Source organism: Ahaetulla prasina, chromosome 2 (genome assembly GCF_028640845.1).
Source record: "Ahaetulla prasina isolate Xishuangbanna chromosome 2, ASM2864084v1, whole genome shotgun sequence".
NCBI classification, from domain to species: domain Eukaryota; kingdom Metazoa; phylum Chordata; class Lepidosauria; order Squamata; family Colubridae; genus Ahaetulla; species Ahaetulla prasina.
Window position 1 is genome coordinate 229,858,892 of NC_080540.1, and position 7,056 is coordinate 229,865,947.

Here is a 7,056-nt window from a genome sequence, read left to right on the forward strand (position 1 = left end):
ATAATAAATGTGCAAATTATTCGTAATAGAATTTAAAATTGCTGATTTAGAAATTCCCAGCCAAAAAAGTCACATTTCAACCTAGGTCCATCTCAGGAAGGTTTTTAAAAAAGCCAAACTAATTTAAAGCCAATTATTCAAAGTTGACAATATTCAAAGATGTTTCCCTCAAAATAAGAAATCACCTGATAATAAATCCAATCTGGCTTTTGAGCTCATGGCAATAAGGCCAAGCGCTTATTTCAGGGTTCAAAAAAATATAAGACAGGGTCTTATTTTCAGGAAACATGGTATTTTTTCACAAAGGAACTTATTATGGTCAGTGTTCACAAAGTAGAAGAGCTTCATTAAAGAAATGTAACAAGCCACTAGTCATCTACATGTCATAGATACTATTTTTCTATTCCTCTCAGTTATCCCATACGCAGAATCCTGAGCTAATTAAGTCCACCTTACTTCTTAAATAAGTGCTTATTTCTCTTATTGTTTGATTAACAAAGCTAGATACTAAAATAATTTATTTTGGATGGGTTCCCTAGAACACTTCACCATATACGTAAGGATTGTAAGTAAGTAACTAAATATATATTTTTCAAATGATTTTTGCCTATTATGGATGGTTATGCTTGTGGGTCTGTACACTACTATCTAAAGAGATCAGAATCAATAGACACTAAAACCTGCAATGCAGCAATATTACTGATAGAAAAAATGGGCAATATGATAGGCAATATGAGAAAAATGTGTCAGTTTCTCAAGGAAGCAGTATGTTTTTTAGAGTTGCCTCCTCCTGGCTATCTTTTCAGTTTATATTCAACTGGTCAATCTACGAATATGTTTCTTTCACTACTTCTCTAAAATGCTAGCTTCGCAATTGACAGAAGGCAAAACAACGGTCAAAAGACTCTTAAATTAAGCCAAATCCATTAGGGCTAAATAGAAATGTAGCTTCAAGCTAGAATAGTACTATGCCTCTATGAATTACAGGATACATACTCTATGTAGTTCCACTATTCTTATTTACCAGCCATTTGAATTTCAGATATTTTAATTCAAATTTTACACCCTATATACAGCTATTTTACAGCCACCATAATAGTGATGTTAATGTTTTATCAATTTATATCTATAACAATTTATAGCAGCAAATAACTGGCAGCACTTTACTTGAGAAAATGGGAATGTTAGTGCATAACAAGACTTGATGTAAAATAAGTACCATAGTGGGTACCACGGAAGTCACACCATAGTGGTTCCAGCTTTGATTTTCCAGCTTCCCTTTCTCCCCAGCTGGTACAGCAACTATTTTTTTCAGTAACCATGGTTTTCTTCTTGTTAATAAAATAAAGAGCGAGACATAGACATAGACTAACAGATCAGAGCCACTGTAGTTTATCTCTTTCCCAACTCTGAAAAGTGTGTGTGTGTGTGTGTAGATAGATTATTAAAAACTCAAAAGCATTAGAGACACTGTTGAAGGGGTGGATATGATTGCTTAACTATGAACCACCTAGGTTCACATGAAGAGGAATACTGATGCCATCATTGGATCAGATAAGCCCAATCTAGGCTACAGATTGCCATAAATATAATTTCATTCATTACCTCAATTCCACTGACATCCTAATGCAGCAACAATATGATTGTGTATCATGCAAATCAGATAAGGAATTTAAGTTTTTCACTGAGCAATTCATAACTGAAAGCTTGAATATGAAGTATGTGTCTTACTATCTTAGGAAGAAACCAATTCAACAGGTGATTCTTTTTTTCACATTTACTGGATACCTCAGAGTATGGTTAAAATATCTTGTTATTAACTTTATTATATTAATGTGCAAAGGGACACTTTCTCATATTATACAAACTTGTGTTTCTGTTGCCCTCAAACCTAACAGGCTCTGTATGGAGAAAAATAAACTCATATTCCACCCCTCCAAGACTGAACTATTGTACATCAATAGCGATCAAATTGCGGAGGGGAGGCATGGTCCCCTTAAGAGTTGGTACGTGACTTGGGGATCTTAGATTATTTTACTGTTTAAGCAAGAGTGAAGGACTGTTCCTGAGTTTTGGCTGAGGCAACTGCTCAATTTTGGTATATCTCAGGATACTTTAATGATGGTTATTGTAATGCACTCCATATGGGGCAGCCTTTCAAGACAATCTGAAAACTGTAACTACAAGTAGCTTTTGATTTATGATCACACTTAGGACTGGAACTTCCATCGGGAAGTAATGCAGCTGTTAGGTAAATTGTGCCTAATTCTACAACTTTTTTGCCGAAATTGGTAACAAATCACCACAGTGAATCATGCAGTTGTTAAGCAAATCTGGCTCCTCCCACTGACTTTACTTGTCAGAAAATCCATGGGAAACCCACAAATGGTGATTAACTGACCTTGGGATGCTGCAACTGTTGTAAATATATGCTAGTTGCCAAGTGTCCAAATTCTGATCCCTTGACTTCAGGGATACTGTGATGGTTGCAAGTTCGAGTAAGTCACTTTTTTCACTGCTGTTGTAACTTCAAATGGTTATTAACAAATGTAAACCAAGAACTACCTGTAGTTCAGAATGCAACAGTGAGATTGTTAGCTAGTTAATCCAGCTATTGCAGGGTAACGCTTCTTCTGAAGTCACTATAGTAACTATTAATCAGCTTCCAGACCAATTCTGAAATGCTGGTAGCTATCTCTAAAGTTCTGTATGGTGTTACACCAGCTTAAACCACACACTGCTTTGTCAGAACTAAATCTGCTCATTGGTGAAAATAACTTGGCAAGACCCGTTAAGAGTTCTGTCCCCAGCTGAAGTGAGAATATGCACAGAATGATAGGTCTTCTTCTAGGGTCCCCATACTTTTACCACAGAAGTCTGTAAAGTTTCTTCCCTCATACATTCCAGATCTTTAAGAGCAATTTTATTTCACCATGTCTTCAACCTTAATTAAGTTTAATTCACCTTGGGGAAGGGTTGATTTATTATTTAATTTCTTACTAACAGACTTGCATACTAGCTGTTTTATGTTCTTACAATTTGATTTATTATTATTGCTGCTTTTATCATTTTAATATGTTGTAAACTACTCAGGATCTTTTGTTTTGGATGGGCTGGCTATGAAAACTGTTAAATAAATGAATAAAATATTTTCTGGCTTTGTTTTGAAATATTAAGTTTTGTATTATATTATTAAAATCAATACAATTTATTAAAAACATACCTTTGAATTATATACCCGAATTTGGAAGAACTATATGAATTATGAAGGACACTGTCCATAGGGAAGAGAGTAAAAATACCACTTTAGTGTTGAAAAGAGCAGAACTCCAAATTCTCTATCTTGGATTACTAATAGATATTTGCTTTCTATTTATCAGTTGGCTCTCTATTGACTTAATGGAAAGACTGATCAATATTATTTTGTGTAGACAGGGTTTAATTATGTATTTTAAAACTAGGTTAATGATTTCTCATTTGCATAGGAATGGTCTTCTTACTTCTTCTATTTTTTCTTTTTCCATATATTTAAGAATGAAAATTCATTTTTTTAAAAATTGTCTGGTTTTTTTTCTCAGCAAAATTACAAAATATTTAATGGTTATAAACAGAAACACAGTAGGTGAAGCTCTCTCAAATATGGCATTTTCACAAAGGCTTTAATTTGCTGGATTTCTGCTAGTCACTCAGCTAGTGAAGGCAAGCTCAAGCAATACAAAATAACCTAACAAGCTTGCTAAATGCTTTCTCTTGCCTTCTTTAATTCTGTGACCTCTGGATTGGTCATAGCAGCTGGAGAATTATAGGATTTGCTCCAACATACCTGGACAGCATCAACTGAAGAATACTGGTCTATTAATTCATAAAATATCTAAATCCTGATATATGAAGGACATTTGTATTATATTATTAAATGAATGAGAGAAGCATATGCAAATATAAACTAACAAAATAAATGGTAAATATTATTGTGCTGCATTTGTTTTCAGAACACCATTGGCTGATGACTCTTTTAAAACAGTTGTGATAAAGAGTTCTAATACACTAAACACAAGTCTAAAACATATCTTAAAATTAAAATACAATCAAGCCATAAATAAGACTACAAACCTCAAATAAGGTCAGTCATAGAAAGAAAATAATCCATAGGATCTAACGTACCTTTATCTTTATGCACACTTACTCAAAAATAAGTCCTGCGTTTATCAGAACATACAGCAAGTAGATGTGATTAAGACTGCAGCTATCCAGCACAAGTCTATACATTTTTATTCAAAAATAAGTAGTGCTGTGTCCAATGGGCTGTAGTCCCAGGAAAGCATATGTAGTGTTTCAGCTCCATTTCCTATGTCGTGGAATGAAGAAGCAAGCACATCATACAAATCTGGATTGATATGAAAAAGAAAAAATCATACCACTAAAATATGTTTAGTACCTTTTTTCAATTTCTCAATCTCAGATAAATATGACAGTGTGGCATATATGCCTTTACAAGGTGAGCAGCAAAAGGTACAAACATTGAGGAAAAATATCTCATTTTCATAGCCGTGCAGGAGAATATTAAGGCTCCATGAAAAAGACTACATATAGTTGCCATTACAGGAGTTTATGAAATATATAAACAAAGATATGTCCAAAAGCCTACTGATGGATAAGCAGATATATACTTGGATGCATATCTCAATACGAAGAGCATCCTTCAAGGTTAGAGATTTGTGCTACTTAACTGATTTACTCCTTTGTAGTTATTTAAACCTAATTTGCAAGATTAGTAGAGGAAAGGGTTAAGATAAGCTTTTTGTTAATTCTTTGCAAGATGTTAAAGCTCATATGGCACTTTAAAAATTTTAACTTTCACTTGGAGAAAGAGTGCTAAATTCATCTTCTCAATAAGCCTTGGAGAAAAAATGAGAAAGCACTAAAACGAAGCTTCTAGTCACTTCCCGGGTACTTAATTTATCACCTCAGCAGTAAAATAAATGGTCAAATACTCAAGTCACAGCCACCTCCACAAGAAACAGGTTAAAATATATACACAACAGTTTCAGCATAACACTGAATAAAAAAGCAGTACTGGGCTGCACCATTATATGTTCAGATGCCGTTTTTTAAGAAAGAGGCCAAGGCACTTTCTGTCCCCCTGAAGGGGCAAATGTCAGCAGGTACACTCTCTGCAAGTCAGCATGTCGATAGTGATAAATACGATCAAGAACCCAAGCAGATGGCAAGAGGAGGAGGAGGAGGAAGGTGGTCCTCCAGGAAGCAAGAGATTTAGAAGGAGAACCAGCAGCGCCCCCTTCAGAAAAAAAAAATACCCCTCAGGACCTCCTCCCCATTTGCCATGTGTAAGTAGTACCCTGTTGCGATTTGCCACTCCCCACCTCTCCCTACACGCAGAAATCCAAGCAACCGCGGGCACCTTCCGCCCACCGAGCGAGCTTCGTGTCTCGACCACCTTTCCGAATAAACACGCGCGTCATTCACCGCCTCGGTTTTCCACCGCAGGCAGGCGAAGTCGCCCCTCGCCTCGCCTTGCCTCGCCATCCCCATCCCCAAGGCAGCTTTATTCCTCCCTTCCGTCACCCTGAAGCCTCACAACGTCTCCTCGCCGCCGCCGCCGCCGCCTCCCTCACAAGTTCCAAGCGCTCGCCCGGGACTGCCCGACTGTTGAATCCGGCGGCCGCCCCGTCCTTCTCGCCCCCTTTCTCTTGTCGCATCAAGTTGGGAAGGAGGGGAAAGAGCGAGCCTGTGGCTCCACGGGGGAAGAGGACGCGGGAACCGGCGGGGAGGGGAAGGGAGGATTCTGTGGAAAGCGACTCTTAAGCCCCCCGTTCACACAGGTTAGATGACACACGCAATGTGGCGCGTGCACCTCCTCCGCCCAGCCAGGGCCTCTCGCTCGATAAGTCGCGGCGGATCCGGCCGAGCTTTTCCGCCCTTCGCGCTCGGCCGCCGGCTTCAGCAAACCTTGCGGGATGATTTTTCTGTCCCTCCTCGGCTGCAAGGAGCTCCGGGCATCCCGCCCCATCCCCCCACGCAGACAGCAGCCGCCGCCTTTTCCCTACCTTCCTCTCCGCGCCTTTGCGCCAAAGCCACGCGCGACACACAGCAGCCGCAGCGGGTCTGGCTGGGATGCGGATGGCGGGAGCGGCGGCGGTGGCGGCAGCAGCAGCAACAGCAACGCAGTGGCAGGCAGGAAACCTGGGAAGCCGCTTTCCCTTCAGCCGCTAGTCCGGCCTCCCGCTCCACCATCTTCCTCCGCCTCTTCTCGCTCCTCCTCGGCTCAGCCCGGCAGCCATCCGCGACAGCGCCTCTTTCTGCCCCCGCCTCCCGCGCCTCCTTCAGCCCGCCTCCGAAGCTCCCCCGTGACTCCGGTGTGGCGACCAGGCCCGCAGCTCCGCCGGCGGGCGCTTCGCTTCGAGCGGCGCCACGGAAACGGAGGAGCGGCCTGAGGGCTTTTTTTCCTCAGGCGGCGGAGGTGGCGTTTTTATCCACGGGAGGGAAGGAAGGCAAATCTCCGACCCGCGGATCTCTCTTCGGGATGTTGAAAAAGAAGCGGTTCTCTTATTGTGGCTTCGGTTGCTGGGTTGCAAGCCTTTATAGGTCTGAAGTAATGAATTTCTCTGAGGATGTGCAGAGGCCGCTTCCCTGTCTCTGAGTGTACATTAAGGTTACAGGGTTACAGGGTTACAGGTAGTTTTCGATTTATAACCATTCATTTAATGACCGAAGTTACAAGGGCACTGAAAAAAATGACTTCTGCCGTGAGAGTGAAATGTTACCTGTATGAACCAGTTGCCAAGCATCTGAATGTTGATGTGATCATTGGGATGCTGCAATGGTTGTGAGAAAAATGACCATAGATGATTTTTCACACAACCGTTGCAGCATTTCCATGGTCACATCAACATTAAGATGCTTGGCAACTGGTTCATACAGGTAATCCTTCAGTTACGACAGTTCACTTAGTGATTGGTCAAAGTTACGTGATAAGCACCCCTAGTGTTTACAACCAAATCCCGAAATTACGAATGTTGCAGCACTACGGCAGGTGTT

At 40.6% G+C, this 7,056-nt stretch overlaps 1 protein-coding gene across 2 annotated transcripts in view; it reads right to left on the reverse strand.

The window, feature by feature from the left end:
• APBA1 (amyloid beta precursor protein binding family A member 1) overlaps positions 1–6,321 on the reverse strand; it is a 94,522-nt gene extending 88,201 nt beyond the window's left edge. For both annotated transcript variants that reach the window (XM_058167361.1, XM_058167360.1), the window contains exon 1: positions 6,066–6,321. The gene's annotated coding sequence lies outside the window, so the exon portion shown is untranslated. The remainder of the gene's footprint in view (positions 1–6,065) is intronic.
• Positions 6,322–7,056: the final 735 nt, after the last annotated feature.